Below are 19,934 nucleotides of genomic sequence, written 5' to 3'. Positions count from 1 at the left end.
AGTTTGATGTGATCCACATATCTAAAGGATTTAGTGTAGTCAATGAAGCAGAAGTAGATGTTTTTCTGAAATTCTCTTACTTAGTATATGATGCAGCTGATGTTGGCAATTTGATATGGGTTTGTCTGCCTTTTCTAAATCCAGCTTGTACATCTGGAAGATCTTGGTTCATGTATTGTAGAACCTAGCTTGGAGAGTTTTGAGCATTATTTTGCTAGCATATGAAATAGGCAGAATTATGTGGTAGTTTGAAGATTATTTGGCATTGAACTTCTTTGAAATTTGAAATTTTAATGAGAACACATTTTCCAGTCCTGCGGCCCTGCTGAGTCTTCCTAATTTGCTGGCATATTGAGTGCAGCACTTTACCAGCAGAATCTTGTGGGATTTGAAATAGCTCAGCTATTTAGGTAATTTACATTACCTCCACTAACTTTGATCTTAGTAATGTTTCCTAAGGTCAACTTGACTTCACACTCCAAGATATCTTGCTCTAGGTAAGTGACCACACTGTGTGGTTATCCAGATCATTAAGACATTTTTAATTTTTTTGTACAGCCATGAGAAGAGTTGACTCATTGGAAAAGACCCTAATGCTGGGAGGGATTGGGGGCAGGAGGAGAAGGGGACGACAGAGGATGAGATGGCTGGATAGCATCACCGATTCGATGGGCATGAGTTTGAGTAAACTCCCGGAGTTTGTGATGGACAGGGAGGCCTGGTGTGCTGCGATTCATGGGGTCGCAAAGAGTCAGGCAAGACTGAGTGACTGAACTGAACTGAGCTTGGTGTATTCTTGCCACCTCTTCTGAATTTCTTTTGCTTCTGTTTCATCCTTACCATTTCTATCCTTTATGGTGCCCATATTGCATAAAATGTTCCCTTGGTATCTTTAATTTTCCTGAAGAAATTTTTAGTCTTCCCCATTCTATTGTTTTCCTCTATTTCTTTGCATTGTTCACTTAAGAAGGCTTTCTTATCTCTCCTTGTTATTCTTTGACACTGCATTCAGATGTGTGTATCTTTCCCTTTCTTCTTTGCCTTTCACTTCACTTCTAAGCTATTTGTAGGGCCTCCTCTGACAACCATTTTGCCTTTTTGCATTTCTTTTTCTTGGGCATGATTTTGATCAAGTGTGGTTTTTACAAGTGTTAGCGAGGATGTGGAAAAATTGTTGTTGGCAATGCAAAATGGTGCAGCCACTGTGGAAAACAGTTGCCTTGTCCTCAAAAAGTTAAGCATATTTACCATATGATTCAACAGTTACATTCTTAGATACATGCACTTCAAAACATTTAAAAATATATCCATCAAATCATATACAGGTATGTTAATAGCAATATTATTCATAATAGCCAAAAGTGGAATCAACCTAAAAGTCCAATCAAATAATGGGAAACACAATGTAGTAAGGTCATACATTGGAATATTATTCTGCATAAAAAGAAATGAGGTACATGTGCATGCTGTAAAATGCAAGACCATGAAAACATCTATTAGTGAAAGAAGGCAGACACAGAATTTCACGTATTGTTTGATTTCACCTATATAAATGTTCAGAATAGGCAGATTCATGAAGATGGAAAGTAGATTAGTGGTTCCCAAGGCCGAGACGAGGGGAATGAGGAATGAATGCTAATAGGTTTGAGATTTCTTTTCAGAGTGATGAAAATGTTCTGAAATTAGATAGTGATGAGCACATGACTGTGATTATACTAAAACCCACTGAATCATACACTTTAAAATGGTGACATTTATGATATATGAATTATACTCAATCGAAAAAAGTAAACAAGCAAAAAACTGAAGCCCTGGGAATCAGAGGGAAGTAGCCACCCAGTTTCCGGTTGGCAAATGTTCTTTTTTCCATTTTAGAGACAGGATTCTTTAAGAAGCAGGAAATTATATATATACTAAAAAATATGAAATGTGTACACTTATTTCCACAACACATTTTATACAACTAACATCTGTATCTCTAAACAAAAAACACAAATAAAAACCCAAAACAAAAATGAAACAAAACCTCTCCATATTTCTTGTCCTTATTTCATATTTAGTATGAATATATTTTTATTAATAAAGGTATACTAATTTGTAAGAACACTTCATATATATAGTCACTTATCTTGACTATATATTGACACAATGTATCCAAATATTTTATTTTATTTTATATATTTTAAACAAAGGATATAAAAAAAATCTATCAGTATTTTTTTTCTTTTTGATACACATCAAGTTAGTGTGCATTAATATTTCTACTTACATATTTCTTTTCATTTATTTTGACTATACTTGGTAAGAGGTTTCCCTCTAAATTGAGGCTATCATTGGGCTGAGATAATATATCTTATGATGAATTGGATTATGGCCCCCTCAATTTCTGTTTTCTTCCTTCTTCCTGAAATTCTTATTTCATGCATATGTGCCTTGGAAAGTCATCTATCCTAGTTTTTCTCTTTATAGTTTTCTCATAATACTTATCTTCTAATCTCTCCTTGAGTTCTGGAGAAATTCATCTTTTCTAATTCACTGACCTACAGTATTCCATCTGGTCTTTAAGAGATGCTTAAAATTTTAGTTAGTTGTATCAAAATATGAACCATTATCTGAATTCTCCATCACCTTCTTTGGGGCTATTTGTATTAGTTAGACCAATGATCCTAATCAGAAATTGTTGTTGGTTATTTTAGTGCCAGATTTTAATACCTAGGAGTACTTTTTTCTAATTTGCAATAAGAATTGAGGTCACCAGCCATTTCCACTGTCCTGTCTTATCTTGATTTTTATCATTTAGAAATTTCTCTACTTTTCAAGATTTCTTCTCAAGTTTTGTCAGTGATTTAAATGCTATCTATTGTTTTATTCTCCCTGGAGGAGGAAAATGACAATCGACTCCAATGCAACTGAGCACACACACAGTATAAAATTCAGATTGCTTCCTGACAGATATTCGTTCACTTTGCTTACTTCCTATTATTGTGCTACAAATGCACCCAGATTAGGACATATTTTCAATTCTATTAATGCCAAATTACAGTTACAATGGCAGGCTTCCCAGATGACTCAGCAGTAAAGAATCCACCTGCAATGCAGGAAACAGTAGACAGTTTCAATCCCTGGGTGGGGAAGATACCTTTGAGGAGAAAATGGCAAACCACTCCAGTATTCTTGCCTGAAAAATCCCACAGATAGAGAAGCCCAGTGGGCTACAGTCCAGGGGTTTGCAAAGAGTTAGACATGACTGAGTGACTAAGCATACACACTAGAAGAACAGAGCAATATTTATAGGTTTATGATCAGATCAGATCATGGGCTAGAATTTAGCAGCCAATTCATCCTGCCAGCCATACAGTTGTTCTGGTCATATCACTGCACAGCATTCATTACTAGTGAACTTTGTTTTAGAGGACCACTAGTAATTCTTCAAGATTTAACCTAAATGTCTCATCGTCTTTAGTTCATTTTTCATAAAACACTAATCTTCAATGGGTTTATACTTTTAAACTATATATTTATGTTCCTTTTTTACATATTTCCTATATAGGTGTCTACTTATCAAGTTCCTCTATAACAAGAAGAGTCTTTCATTATTTTTTGTGTTGGCATTTAATCACAGTAGATGCTCCAACAAAGGGAAATGGCTGAGCTTTCCCATTAAACTCCTGATTCCTAGCCATTAGTATACTTCTTTTAAGCCTTAGTGACCCTTATGGTTTCAATATTTTGCTTCAAGTCTTGAGTTCTAAAACACACCAAGTAAGAGAATTTGAACTTCAGAGCATGAATCTACTACTAAAATTTGCTGCCCACAGAGATGATTCCCATCAATCTATTTTTAAGATGTTCACTGCATGCCAGTACTGTTATAAACCCCATTCATTTAATACACCAGATTGGGCAGATCCAGTACAACTAGTGATCTCCTTTTATAGATGGTTGGACTGAAACATAAAAACTTAACATTTTGAAGGTCACAAAATAGCAATTAATAAAGACAGGATTTGAAAAAGAAAATCTAGCTCAGCATCTGAATTCTTAACCACTATGTTCTTCTGCCTTTCACAAATGAATGTTGTTACAATTAGCCTTGAGGAATCCAAGAGAGAAAGCTATAGTATATCACTTTTCTTCACTATGAAAAGGTAGAGCTTATTTACACCATCCTAGATTTATCTAAGACATTGCCATAGTGTGTAGGAAAGATCTATTATATCCCATTTCACAAAAACCAAACATCTATTAAGCACAAACTAAGTACCTGGAGCTGTAATTGGTATCTCACACAAATGATTTAATTTATATGAAATGCATAAGGCTGGCATCATTTGCCTTTTTCATCAACATAAAAATGGAGGTGCAGAGCTTATGACAACCATGAAAATGATTGAAATGGGTAAATTAGAAATAAACTCCTTTCTGTTATTAAATGGGAGAAGAATCAAATGGCAATATTAACAGAGACTCCTAGCTTTGGATCAGGAGGTTACTCTGCCAAATATTTTTTTTCCTATGTTATACCTCCCTTCTTGATATTGAATATGCTATCCTGAATCACAGCCCCAGGATTTTCCAGCATTACCTGCAGCTTCATATTATGTAACTGAGAATGTTATTCTGTCAAACTCAGTTGTTACAAAATGTGATTCAGTACCATATGGTATTTACTGGCTTCCCAGGTGGTGCTAGTGGTGAGGAACCAGCCTGCCAATGCAAGGAGACATGAGATGTGGGTTCTGTCCCTGGATCAGGAAGATCCCCTGATGGATGGAGGGAAAGGCAACCCACTCCAGTGTTCTTGCCTAGAGAATCTGATGGACAGAGGAGGCTGGCAGGCTACAGTTTACAGGGTCTCAAAGAGTCAGACACAACTGAAGTGACTTAGCATGCACACAATGGTATTTACTCACCCATTCAACAAACATGTATTTAGCATTCTTTATAGGGAAGTTGAGATGCTGAAGATATTAAGATCCCCAAAAATGATCAAACAAGAGTGAGGTATGACTTCATCTTACATTGATTTTAAAATATATTTTTCAAAATTAATTTTCATCACTATATGTCAGTTTCTGAGAGGAAAGACTGTGTCTTTTATTTCTGGAACTTCTGAGTCCACTACTGTATAGTAATATAAAGATGGGAAAAAATCATGGTTCTAAGTCCAGTAGATCTGTGTAGAAAAGCAGTTCTACAACCCAATTAGCAGTAGGAAAATAACTAAGTTCCCTGTTGAATAGGATTAGTAATATTTGAAAAGACTTCCATGGGAATTAAAAGAAATGATACAGATTATTCATTGTGATACTTGGAATCATGATACTTTTTTCAATAAAATGTTAATGTTAACTATTATTATAGGTGCTAAGTCAATATGTGTTGAATGAAACACAGTAGAATGCAATAGGTGCTAAATAACATTAATCAACATTAACTATAAAGATTTATCAGATTTTAGAATATCTAGGGACTAGATGTTCTTGCACAGGCAGGCTTCAGAATGTAGGTGATATTTACATTTCCCAAGAATGGGTTAAATCTGTCAATCAGGAAAGGCAAAATTTAGGGGAGGAAGGTTCCAAAAAATACCAAAGCTCAGATAGAATATTCAAAAGTTCCCTTTGTCTATGTTAAAATTTTCCCCAAAGAGCTGAATACCTTTATGGTCATATATTCCTTAGAGAATATGAAGAAACAGCATCAAGCAAATCTAAGATGCCATTTCATCTTGTGGGAGAAATGCACAGAATGATTCATTTCTGGCCTGGGTGACCAAGGGTAACCTTACTTGAAGATAAGATGATATCCTCTAAGGTATGCATATACTTCCCTGGCCTGAAGAATGTGGCTGAGAGCTGTTATGCAAAATTATTTTTGACAGGTGCCTTTCAAAGGAAATAGATCTGTGTCTTCTGTCACAATTTGCTTCAAACTCTCAGTGAGGGAGAAAATGTCAACTTTAAAATCTACTTTTAAATTAAATTCTTAAGATAACTTTCCCTGGCTACCTCTGTAGCCTTCAATGCTTTATCTCCACTATATATTTTTCAGTAAATGGGGCAATTATCAGATTGCTCACTGAAGGACTATTTTAAATAATACATAGGCATACTGTTGCAAGACATCATTTTACAGTTATCACTTTCTTAAGCTTATGCAATATTACCTCAGGTGGGAGTACGACTGAATAAAATTAGAGTTCACCAAGCCTTTTTTTAAAAAAAACAAACCTGAATTGGTTTTGAGATGAAAATGTTAACTTTTTTACCCAATGCATTCTTTTGAATTGTATTTCCACATTTCATAAGTACGTTAAGGAAACAGATTATAATCTCCTTGAAAGTCATGCTGAAAGTATGCATACACATACATGCATGTACACATGACTGAATCTTTCCTCCTACTCATACTTTTACTTTTTAATCTATTTCCCAAATAACCTTTGTCTCCTTCACAAAAATAATAATCCAGACCACCGATAATCTTTATTTTAGTGGCATGTGGTAGACTTCCCATAACTACAGAATAGAGTTGATTGAATTAGGGAAAGCACAATGCAGAAGGATTAAACTTGCTATAAATTCAGAATTTGTAGTTTATTATAATAAGCATTCGACATTTTGGAAATGGAATGTTTGGAGATGGAAATTCGACTTGAAATGGAATATTTTGAAAATCTGCTCAATTTAATTTTGACCAAAATTGATGAACAACTTTTAAAGTTATTGAAATTTCAGATATTATAAATTGAATTCCTTTGATTTTGAACTTGAATGGCATTTGCCCTTTCTGTTCAATTGCTTCTTTTCAAGACTTTCAAGGGAAAAAAAAGCATAATTTAGAAAAGACTGCACATAGGTCTTCTGTTGAGAGAGCAATTATCACCAAAAAGCACACATTTTTCTGTTTTAAATTTTTTTCAGGGTAGTAATTGTACATGCAATTTTGTGAAAACATAGAAGCAAATTATATAAAGACTCCATGGTTAGCAAATACACAGGCTAAGGAGGCAGTATTACTTTATTCTAAATAGAATGAACTCAACAGATGTAAAACAAGGTCTCTCTGGAGACTTTACCATGATTTAAAATATGAACACAGCAATGACCAGCAGGTTATGCTACCATAAAAAGGACAAGGGGAGCAAAACACTGAAGAAAAATTATCAGAAGAATGTTCAAGCCCTAAAATTTCCACTGACAATTAAGGCCTACCTCTAAATTGCTGCATCTGTGCTGCAGAATGTTGTATCTTGTGCCAAAATTACAGAATGTTGAAGTATGATTAAGCTTTGGAGAACTCTAAGCCACCTGTCCCAGCTGCACTTTATTGGAGGCAAGAATAAGGCATCATGAAAGATCTAAGAATATGCTGTGTTGGCGAGAAAGAGAGAGAGCGAATGAATACCTGAATTATTTGAGTCTGCCACAACCCCTGGTTTTTAAAGTATCAGTATAATCACTATGTATATTGAGTAGGCAGAAGAACCAGGTCATTTTCCAGAGAGAGCTTTGTCAAGTTAGAAAACTTTGAATAATTACCAGATCAGGTTACTCGTCATTTAAACACTGATTAAAATTATTATTAGCTTTAAATTGTTGCAGGAAGTTGCAAGTATTAGTTCTCTTCAGATTTCGTCTTATCATTTTTCTGCAGAGACTGAAATTCTACTATTATCTAGGATTCTAGCATTTTAAAAGGAGAAATTCTTATCTGCTTTTCTTGTTGCCATATGCTCTTCGATTAATCTGGTTTAGAAGCTAAAATAAATTGCAAATACTGATGTTTCTATTTTGTTTGGATCTTGAAGTTACTGCAAACAGAAATTTGCCAGATTGGAGGTTTGTGGAACAATGTAAATACGCAGAATTTATGCAGGAAAAGAAGAGAGGTTTTCAAAGGTTAATTCAAATCAGAGTTGATCAATGAAACAAATGTGTTGGACTCCCTCTTTTCTATTCCCTTCACACATCTTTCATAGGCATATCCCAGAACATTAGCTATTTTCATTGCACCATGCAAGGTGCATGGTGCAAGGTGCATATAAGGTCACTTGTGCTTTACACATTCTCAAAGAACCTCCATAAAATATTTTGTTTAATTGGATCATTAACAGCTATCAATTATTGAGTACTGTGTAGATGACTTTGAAAGTCAACTGGGGTTCAATGTATTCATCTGGCAATGGTGAAAACATAGAGTGACTAGTTTGGAGATATATATGTATGTATATACATATATATATATAGAGAGAGAAGGAGCTAGTTCGATTAACTTATGATTGTTCACATTAATGTATCACAGATTCATAGAATTTAGTTGTTTGAAGTTGTGAGGTAGATCATTCAGAATAGAGGATAATGGAAAATCATATTTGAGAATTGGTTTGATATATATAATAATATGATATTTTATACTAACCTGGGAAGTAGCATTTCTGGAAACAAAGCTGGGTTAATCATATTCATCTGGCTCCCATGCTGAACTCTTCCTGGAGGGCCTAGAATATTTGTCACATACCTTCAGACTGATGCAGTGTGCAAGCCTAAAGCAGCAGTGATCTCACTTTGAAAGCTTCTGCATCACATTAAGTCAAGAAATAATTAACATTTTGGCTCTCAGAATCTCAGCAGGTTTATTATTCTGATTTTGAAGACCACTTTTTTCAGATATTGGTAGACTAGGGTAAATTACGGAAGAGATGAGAGCAGGCTTAACACCCTGGATTTAAAATTATTAGCAATACAAACTTAATTTTAAGACTTGCCAAGTACTTGGCAAGTATTTGGCAATTTTAAGATTTGCCAAGCAATTAAAATTGTTACTACTATCTGTAATTTAAAGGATATTGCCTTATCTAATTTGCTTTTCACTGACATTGTGAAATAAGAAGACAACTGATATGAACTGATTTTATAGATTTAAAGAAACCAAGCTTGAAAGAAATCTAATGTCATCTCCAAAGTTATAAATTAAGGAAGTGGCAAAAATCTAGGACTTGAGTTATTTTTGACACTACGTGACATGCTTCTTATAATAATAAGAAATATAGTAAACAATTGTTTGCTTCTTAATGATTTAACTTTCTGATTTGCTACTGTTTCTATTTCATACTTGATAAACAAAGACATAAACATAGAAATAATACCTTTATACAAATTGGATTTGAATGACAATTAAGCATTTGCATTCTAGGCCTCCTGCCAAAATCTTTTCATGATATATCTTACTTAGCACTCAAAACATCCCTATTAAGAAAATACTGTATTTTCCCTTATTTTGGGAAAAAAAAAAAGAAAGAAATATAAATTACAAGTACTCAAGGTAAGGGCTGTTAAATGGCAGAAGCCAAATTTGAATCATAAACAAACTCTGTCTAGAAATGTTTAGCTTTTTTAATAGTGTATATATCATATATAGATATTCCTTTTTCTTAACATTGGATGACTTTACATATTTTACTGTAAACTTAAAGTAATTGTTAAATTTGTCTAGTATGACCCTATGTTTGTATGTTTTGTTCTCCCAAAAGGTTTGAATATTTTTTGATAGAAATAAGAATATATACAGCTAAGTTGCTTTAATATTTTTAAAATTTCAAATACATATTCACCTAAATCTTTTTTCCCAAGAAAAAAATTTGATGCTAATCCATTTTCTCCAAGAACATTTGATATGAAATTTGAAATTTTCCCATTTACTGCTTAATAATTTCCATAGCATTTTTGTATTAGAAATCAATTATCTATTTACCACAGAAACCTTTGCAAATGTCCTGTATCCAAAAAATCATGTGAGAAAAAGAAGAAGTTATTTGCGATTTTTCCACTGAAAACTGCAATTACCATCTAGGCATATGTCTTTGTAGGTTTTTCATTTTTATTTATTCTTTTCCTAAGCATATGAGCTGTGAAGTGGTTAAAGCATAAGGAGATTGCATAACTAGCCCAAGGTAATTTAGCCAAATCAAGATGCTTTCCAGATAAATTGATTCCAATGTTCTGTATCATATCATAGATTGCAAATGTTTATCTGTAGAAAATACTCTTACTTCAAGGGTCATACACAAACAGAGGGCTATTTTGGGCCCATGGGCCATAGTTTGCCAGCCTCTGCTTTTCACCTTCATTCTACCTTGCCTCTCACAAAGAAAACAAAACAAACAAAACAAAGAGTATTACTTTGACTGTGATATTCCTTGAGATGCCTTTTCCACATTCAATTGAAAATATCACGTTGGGGTTCTTGAGAAGAACTGGCAATATGATTCAGAGTATAATAGAAAATCATGAGACAGGAAAAGACACGTTTAATACAAACAGTGACTTGAAGATGTGAGCAAAATGTTTTTTGCTTGACTTTTTCACTCCTCCCAAAAGGAGAGGTACAGATCACTGAGGAAAAATATATTGCCTTTTATGATTGCCTACTGAACTGCCACTGCGTAAGGATTAATCACTTGGTGTAGAACATACCGATAAAAGAGTGTTATTCAGATTTAAAAGATTCCATATAACTCATTTGAAAAGGAAACAAAATTATTGAGTCTCTTACCACTGACTTGATTCTAAACAAATTATGCTTCTCAAGCCTATGAAATGTGTTTCAAATGATGACTGAGGAACTGGAACCTCATTTACAGAGCTTGTGTTGATCCCTTGCCAAAACATAAGCCATTATATTTAGTTTCTCGCTATTTTATTCTAATATCTAAGTGCTGAAGCTACTCAAGTGAAAAAAATAAAAAGACTTGGGGATATTTAGATAACTCTACTAAAGGAATTATTACCTACTGTGACAAGATAATGGTTTATTACTGAAAGAAAAACACCCTTCCAAATCCCAAGACATTTGTGAGGGAAATAAAAAAAAAAAATGAGATCAACACAATATATTTGTTTTGAAGTACATTGTTTTATGGTGATTGTCTATTTCTCTTGATTCAAGAATGCTAAATAACCCTGTATAAAAGAATAAATTTAGTTGCAGTTTCAGAAAACCATTGCCAAGCTTAGCAGATAAAAAGAAGACTGACAAAGTTTAGTGGGAAAAGAGTTTTCTTTTTAAAAAATTACAACTTTTGACTAGGCTAAGTAATGTAGAAGTTTATAAAAGTTGCTTAGAAAATGGAACTACTAATAACAGTTCAGTATTACCTATACTAGATTGATAACAAATAACTATCCTCTTCAAAAATTATCTAAACATGATTTTTTGGGTCATATGTCTAATGTGGAGAACCAAAAAAAAAAATCTAGCTTTGCTGGACATTTTGCTCTAATTTTCATTAGTGGCTGGTATATTATAACTATGGGGTTTCCCACGTGGCATTAGTGGCAAAGAACCTACCTGCCAACATTGGAGACATGAGAGAGACGGGTTAGATCTCTAAGTCATGAAGATCCCCTGGAGAAGAAAATGGCTACCCACTCCAGTATTCTTGCCTAAAGAACCTCATGGACAGAGGAATCTGGCAGTTTGCATTTCATAGGGTTGCAAAGAGTTGGACTTGAAGTGATTTAGCACACACACATGCTTGCACATAGTAATACATGTTTTAATCAAGAAAGCTGAATATTCTAATGCCAGTTGAAATACGTTAGAAATATAAGGATGGTTATAGAGTATTTTACTTTGTTTTAGAGAGAAGAGAAGAATAAATGAAAGAAGTAAAGATGGGGAAAGAAAACAGTAAGTGAGGAAGACCTTGGTGGACACTAGCTATATGTAACTAACTGGTTTCAGTCTGGCCCTAGCAGTTTATTTTCTTTGAGATATAGCTGACACATAATATTTCATTAATTTCAAATGTGTAATATAATGACTTGAAATCCACATATTTTGCAAAATGATCACAATAAGTCTGGTTAACATCCATCACTACACAGTTACACTTTATTTCTTATGATGAGAACTTTTAAGCTTTACTCTGTTAGCAACTTCCATATGTAACATACAGTCTTATTACCTATGGTTAACACACATTACATTACATTTACAGGATGTATTTATTTACAACTAGTTTGCACCTTTTCACGACCTTTACCAGTTTTGCCCACCTATCTCTGGCACAACCAATCTGTTTTTCATTTCTATGAGTTAGTTTTTTGTTCAGTTTTTTAGACTCTACCTATAAGAGTGCATCGGTGCTCAGTCGCTTCAAGTCGTGTCTGACTCTTTGCAATCCCATGGACTGTAGCTCACTGGGCCCCTCTGTTCATGAAATTCTCTAGACAAAAATACTGGAGTGGGTTGCCATGTTCTCCTCCAGAGGATCTTCCAAACCCAAGGATTGAATCTCCTGAATTGCAGGCAGTCTTTAACCACTGATCCACCTGGGAAACCCACATACATGCAAGATCATACAATATTTGTCTTTTTCTGTCTGCATTATTTCACTTTGCTTAATGCCCTCAAGGTCCATCCATATTTTTGCAAATTTCCTTCTTTTTAAGACTGAGTAATATCCCACTGTATATATTTACATCAATTTCTTTATTGATCTGTTCATCAGCTGAATGCCATAGGTTGCTTAAATGCATAGGCTCTTGTAAATAATGCTGAAGTGAGCATAGGAGTATTTCTTTCAGTTTTCATTTTCTTTGAATAAATATTCAGAAGTAGAATTGCTGGATCAATACGGTAGCTCTATCTTTAATTTTTTGAATGCACAGGCGTTTTCTTTCCTCCATATCCTCACCCAGCACTTGTTATTTTTTGTCTCTTTGACAATAGTCATTCTAATAGAAGTAATGTTATATCTCAGTGTGCTTTTGATTTCCATTTCCCTGGTAACTAATGGTGTTCCACACCTTTCATGTACCTGTTGGCTGGCACTGGCACTCTTTAATTTATCCCCCTTCAGCCAGAAACACTGGCTACATGACCAAAGACGGATAATTAAAAAGAATGCCCAGTAACTAGCAATCTGCCATGAAATAAAAACAGTGAGAAAAGCTATCTTACCTTGAGGGTTTTTTTTTGTTGGTTAGATTGAATTTTAAAAATGAAGAAATTAGGTATAGGAAAATAAAAGATTATTGTAATTTTGCCATAAATTGGAATTGACACCAAAGGTCCATGAGAACTCCGAACTACAGACCAAAAATTTATGGGAGAATAGAAACTGGAGAAAAGTTGACAAGAGAAATGGGACTGAGTCACATTTCTGTGCCTGTTTATTCTTGTGGGAACTTTCTTAATTCAAAGGTCCATGAATCCCTGGGCTATTATGAATCTTAGTCTTAGCTTCCCATGAAATTTACCTCTTCATTCCATATCGACCCTAAAAACCAGTTCCTTTTATTTATATATTTATTTCAATAGTTCATGCTTCTTGAACCTGGCTGCATATATGAGTTTTTGAAAATCAACAAGAGGTTCTAATTTAATAGGTCTGGGATATGGGACCAGCACTTGGTATTTTGTTTGAAGGCTCTCCAGGTGACTATAATGTGCAGCCAGGATAAGAACCATGGGACTAATTTGGTTGGTTCCCAATTCTTTGAAATCAAAACAGCCAGACCAAGATTCATGTTATTAATAGTAAGGAAAGGTAAAATTAACCATGCCTGCTCTATGATTTAACGACTAAATTGTATGTTAGTTTACTGAACAAGCTCTTTCTCTAATTAATGGTCTTATGCCTAATGATAATTTAATTAATCTGTTTAGCTTGTTCCAGGGTTCAAAGCATTTTCACACACATTATCTCAATTGCTTACAATAATAAGTATTTATTATACTGTTAGCCTCCTCTGTTCCAAAAAATTTTTACATGTAAATAGATTTCATAATAACATCACAGTTATTTATACTTTGTGGTTTAAAGGTTTTCCCCAAATTTATTTTGTATAATATCTTCATAGGAAAAATAAATGTGAGGTAATCCTTCTAAATTTTTATATACCCTTTTGATCAGGGGTTGGCAAATTTTGTATCAGGGATTGGCAGAGTTTTTGTGTAAAAAGCCAGAGAGGAAATACCTAATATTTACCACTGTAAAAACTTAAATTTGCTGACCATACAGTCTCCATTGCAGTTACTCTTACATAATCTGAAAGCAGCCACATGCAACATGTAAATGAATGGGCATGGCTATGTTATAGTAAAATTTTATTTACACAAGTGGTGGATCAAGTTTGGTACACAAGCTATAGTTTGCCAAATCTCATATTGTATGAACTAAAATTTGGCTATAGCTCTTGTTCTACAGTCATTATCTTTTAAAACTTTGCATATTTTTGACCTCATCTTTAGATATTTAGAATACAAAGGGAAATTAGATAATAGACTTTTTCTATAAAAGGCAACCATTGGGGGGGGGGCAGGAAGCTGATTTTTCTTTTCTTATATCATTGGGTTTCAAAAATTTAGCCACTAATATAGCAAAGTATATAAAATTTTGCCTAGTTCACAGTAATGTAAAATCTGAAATATTCCTACAGTGAATGACTTTTAAAAAATGTTATTGTATCTTATTTTTATGTAGATATCAATGACAATCTTCAATTTTTATTTGTTCTTCAGTCTTTATTTTTTTCATTGATCTTAAGCCTTTGTTTAAATGTTTAGGTCATGTATACTGTTTTCTGTTATAGCCAGTCTGCTCTCTATTGCCTTGTTTGTATTTTAAATTTGTTGTAAACATGGTATACTTTTAAACTAGTATAAATCTAAAATTAAATGTGACTTTAAAAAAACTTCCCTTTTAAAGCAAATTGATTTCAAAGGAGGATATGTCAGGGTTTTTGGCTGGTTTTCCTTTCCTTGGACTTCCCTATATCTTTTCATATACCAAATTATTATTCTCAAGTTGGTTTTATAAATAAGATGTGTGCCCAAACAAAAAGAGCACAGCTGACTTCTGTCAGCCCAGTCCCAGAGACAAGGAGTAATTTAGGTGCTCTATCATTTTATTTTATTTTGTTTCCTCAGGTATCTAGCAGTTGTTAGAGGTAGTCAGCAGAAACAGCAGCCAAATCCCCTCTCTGGTGGACAGTTCCTTTCCTCTGCTTGCATTGGAAGCTCTTAGCTATGGGAGGCAGTGTCCTCTGCCAGCGCCGTTTCTTTGCTGGAAACCCACTCTCACAGGGCCCTTGCTCTTGGCCCAACCTTGCACTTGGAGCAAGAATAAATGTGGCTGCTCAACTCCTACTTCATGCAAAGCATGTGATTTGACTGCAAATAAACTGTGTTTTTCTTGGGGCAGGGTGGTTGCAAATGAGTAAGTCAAACACAAACTTGTTGTGATGATAAATTGATCAAAAATGATTTTTTCCCAGCCACTGATTCTGCAACTTTTCCAGTCACTGATGCCTCCCTTACTTTTAAAAACTGCAATTATTCAAAGTAAAGAAATAGCAGTCTGATTGTTTTTTACTTTTAAAAAACAGTGGCCAGCCGGTGGTAACCTCTCTACTTTTCAAAACCATGATTCTTTAAACTAAGGGTATAGCTCTCTCTAATTGTAAATGGGGGCACTCAAGGCACAGGTTGTAATAATACCTATGTTTATTATGAATACCAACTTAGTGAGAAATATGTAATTTTGATTTTTTTTTCCTTAATAATATCTACTTCAAACATTGAGCTTCCCTGGTGGCTCAGACGGGAAAGTGTCTGCCTGCAATAAGGGAGACCCAGCTTTGATCCCTGGGTTGGGAAGATCCCCTGGAGAAGGAAATGGCAATCTACTCCAGTATTCTTGCCTGGAAAATCCCATGGATGGAGGAGCCTGATGGGCTACAGTCCATGTGGTTGCAAAGAGTTGGACACGACTGAGCGACTTTACTTTGACTTCAAATATTTAGCCTGTTTGCTCCATTCATCCTATAGTTTTAAGTCTTTTATTATTAGATAGCTTTGAAAATCCTTCTTATAAACAATTAAAAGTACCCAGTCAAACAAGTAAATATACTTTTTTTGTATAGCAGTGAAAAAATTTTATAATTTCCCTCATTTCTCATCATATCAAATAGTCTGTATCCCCAGATTTGTGTAATTATTTGCAAAGTAAAAGTGAATGTCTCTGGAAAAATGTTTTAAAATCTGTGATTGGACATATTCCCATTCTATTAATTTGTGATTTTGAACAATAGGCAATATAGTTTCTCAACCAAAATTATTTTTTAAGAGTTCACTTGGAACCATTCCTTGAGGCATCTAACCACTTGTCTATTGGGATGGAAACTTAAGAGACTAAAGGCATCCTCTCCCATGGTCCACCTTCCCCATGACCTGCTTTCTTATTGACTCCTCAGAAGAATCTCCTGAAGAAAGTACAGTCCTATACCCATGTTACAGACAAGGACACTGAAACAAAGTCTCACAGCTAGAAAGTAAGCAAAGCCCCAGATTTTATTCCAGGCCTGCTGATGCAGAACTGGAACTTAGAAACATCACAAATGTAACAACCATGGATGATTTTTTAAAAATTACTAAGTACTTTTCTAACTCTAAATTACTTGTTTTTGAGCTGCTTTACTACTCATATGAGCACAGGATAGTCTGAAAATGCAATAATCAATCCATCTGATTTCTTTGGTTGTTGTTTTAATAGCATGCCTGAAAAGGAAAGTGAAAGTATTAGTTTGCTGAGTCGTTCCAGACTCTTTGTGACTCCCATGGACTTGAGCCTGCCAGGCTCCTCCTCTGTCCATGGAATTTTCCAGCAAGAATACTGGAGTGGATTGCCATTTCCTTCTTCAGGGGATCTTCCTGACCCAGGGATCTAACCCAGGTGTCCTGAATTGTAGGGGGATTCTTTACCATCTGAGCCACCATGGAAGCCCAGTTATTGTGTCAATATTAAACAAATTAAACAGAAAAAAAAAATTGCCTTATATAAATTTATTTTAGCTCAAAATTTTCATTTAAATTTGCTTTATTTTTTCAGTTTCATATTGTGACCTAATTGTGTACCCAATGTTCCTGCTATGTTTGGCAAAGAGGCTCATTAATTCTATTACCTCTAGTAGGATAAAAGGGGAATTTTGAAATGGCTTGCAGCTACAGATCAATACGCTAACTCAATAGAGATAATTATTGAAATCACTAGGAGACCAGCAAGCTGTCAGCTGTAAGCAATCATTTTAGGCCTGGGATAAATCTGCAGAAAACACAAAGCAAACTTTAAGTGTATTATTTTAAAATTGAGAGTCAAATGCCTACAGTTATCCTGTTATTCATTTCTACAAATCTGTTATCATTGGTTCCTGATGATATATGTTGATTTTTAAATACTTTGGCCCACCAAGCTTCACATTGAACATTAATTTTTCAGTCTGCTTTTTCCCTCTTTCACTATCCCAGTTTTGTGGCTTATTTAATTAACAAATTTTGTTCATTTCCTTTTTATTTTTAAATATGAATATCCTATTCAGACTTAAGCATTTAGAGTTATCAGTCATGGAACTATAGGAGAAAAAGATGTCATATATTTACAAATAGAAGCAACATGTCCCATATATATAACATTTGTTCAGTACTTGAATTCTGTCTTAGTGATAAACTTATGTTTTGTCTTATAGTTTCTTTGAACCAGTGAGGTTGTAGTTATCATCAAGGACTCTCTTAATCTCTCTTAAATTTCACACAGCTTCCTGTTTCTCCTAAAAGTGTTAGTAAAATATCACTTTATCATCATTTGATGTTGTCTCTCTTTTTTTTAAATCTTCTCTCCTGGGATTCTTAGGTCCTTTTCAAAAATTATTCAATGGGACCTGAAATCTTATTATTTTCGTGAACTCAAATGGAAAGCTATTCTATTGTACATGCCCTGAAAAAAATCAATAGGGCTAAGCATTGAATCAAGCACATTTTTCACTTATGTTTTGAACTTCTGGGTCAGCATCCTAGGTATTGTAAGAAAATAATTAAAATAGAAAATTAATGGAAACTTTCACAAGGATATTTAGACACACACTCAAGCACTTGCACACAGATGTATACCTCAGTATTATAGAGAAATAAATGAAGTGATTAGCAAAATTAGAATAAAACCTAGTGTGTAGATTCTTTATCATATAAAACATGATAGCATATGGCTTCTTCCTCCAGTTCAGTAAAAAATACATGAAGTAAAAGACAAGAGGAAACTATAAGGTATTATATGAATAATATGGCCATAAATGATCTCTTTTAAGAGCCTCATGATTCTCTTTTGTGAGAAAGGAGATGTAACCTTATTTTATTTGGTACTCTTTTCCCCAGATTGTGAGTGCTGTTGCTTTTCTTTCACTGATTGCTTTTGGGGTCAATGGCTAGTAATGTCTCCAAACATATTGCCTTCCATCTACAAATAAAATACATTTTTTTTTAAGTTGCATATAAATTACTGCAGGTCTTTGAGGAAAAATAGAAATGAAAGAACTTCGGACCCAAGAAACAACTACATCTCCTAAAAACAGTAGCATACTAGAAGAAATGGCTGGTTGATTTTCATAGATTCTTCCACTGTCTTGAAAACCAGAGACTGCTTTTAGTTTCCTGCTTGACAAAGTGAGACAAAGAGTGAAAAAAAAATAATGTGAGGTTTTTATCCAGGTGCTCAGATTGCAAATTTGATAACCAATTTAGTCTTTATGTAAACAGCTAATGCTGACAGATGATTCTTACACAAAAATTGGTTTTATAGATGTCTAGGGATTTTAAAGTTTGATGTATTATATATCCCAGAGAAAAAGTATGGACACTGGTTTCAAGGCATGACGTTACATGTGTTGATTTTAGAAGCAGACTGGCACACATGGCTAGTGACCCACTGGGGGATTTAATTTATTTTGGTTTCAGCAGTTTAGTCAGGTGTTAAAATGATACATTTATTCTGATTCTAAAATCTTTCTTTTGAAAGTCTATAGTCTAACTTCTATAGTCCAAAGAAAGTCAATTCATTTGACAATGAAAACTTCTTTGAGGAATATATAGTACAAATAAAAACAGCTTGTGACTGTCATTCGGACTGTCTCTAGACATATCTCCTTTTTCTGATTATGTCTTTTTACCCTCTTTCATAATGGTAATTCTTTAAGTTAGATCAGTAAATACCTCTCTAGTGCAAGTTTCTCAAATCTCACACTATTAATATTTTGGACCAGATATTTCTTTGTTATGGGTTCTGTCCTGTGTACTGAAGATTATTCAAGAATATTTTTGGCTTCTATCCACTAGATAACAATATCACATACCCCTAGTCTTTACAATCAAAAATATCTGCAGAAATTAACTGTCCCATGGGGGCAGGAGTGAAAGCCACCCAACAATGAGAACAGTTGCACTAGTATTTAATGTTATCTATTATATTTTTTGGAGATGGATGGACCTACGCAGATACAAGTAAAGTTAATTACTCATTTGTTTGAATCAGTTGGGAATATAAGACATGATGATTATTTACAGAACGAGTGAGTGAGTTACTAGAATAATTGTAGCAAGAACAATAATAGGTAACATTTAATTAATGGTTACTCTGCCAAACATAATTTTAAACAAAGTACATTATCTTTTTAAAGTACTTACATAAAGCTTACACAATAAGCAAAAATTACTTTTTCTATTTTATAGAAGTGGAAAGTGAGGTTTGGATAGGCTAACTAATGCTAAGACTTCCTTTAGCTGGCAAAAGAAGTATCTTTTTCCAATATTCAAGGTATCAGTTTAGATGAGAGACATAATTTGCTTCTAACAGTGCCAGTCAGTTAGTGGCAAAAACTTCTGTTGAATGTATGAATTAAAAACAACCCTTGTGGGTTCAGATTCTTGACCCTCATAAAGATGCCTTATATTTTTGTCATAATTTTGAATGGAAGTGTTCTGATGCATATTTCTTTAAAATGATTTCATCGATTCAAGTTTTAAGTTGAAATGGCAAGTGTTTATGCTATTAGGGTCATAAAATTGATGGATTGATCTAGATGAGAAGAAACATATAA

Source organism: Dama dama, chromosome 11 (genome assembly GCF_033118175.1).
Source record: "Dama dama isolate Ldn47 chromosome 11, ASM3311817v1, whole genome shotgun sequence".
NCBI lineage: Eukaryota > Metazoa > Chordata > Mammalia > Artiodactyla > Cervidae > Dama > Dama dama.
Note: the sequence above shows the minus strand (reverse complement) of the source record.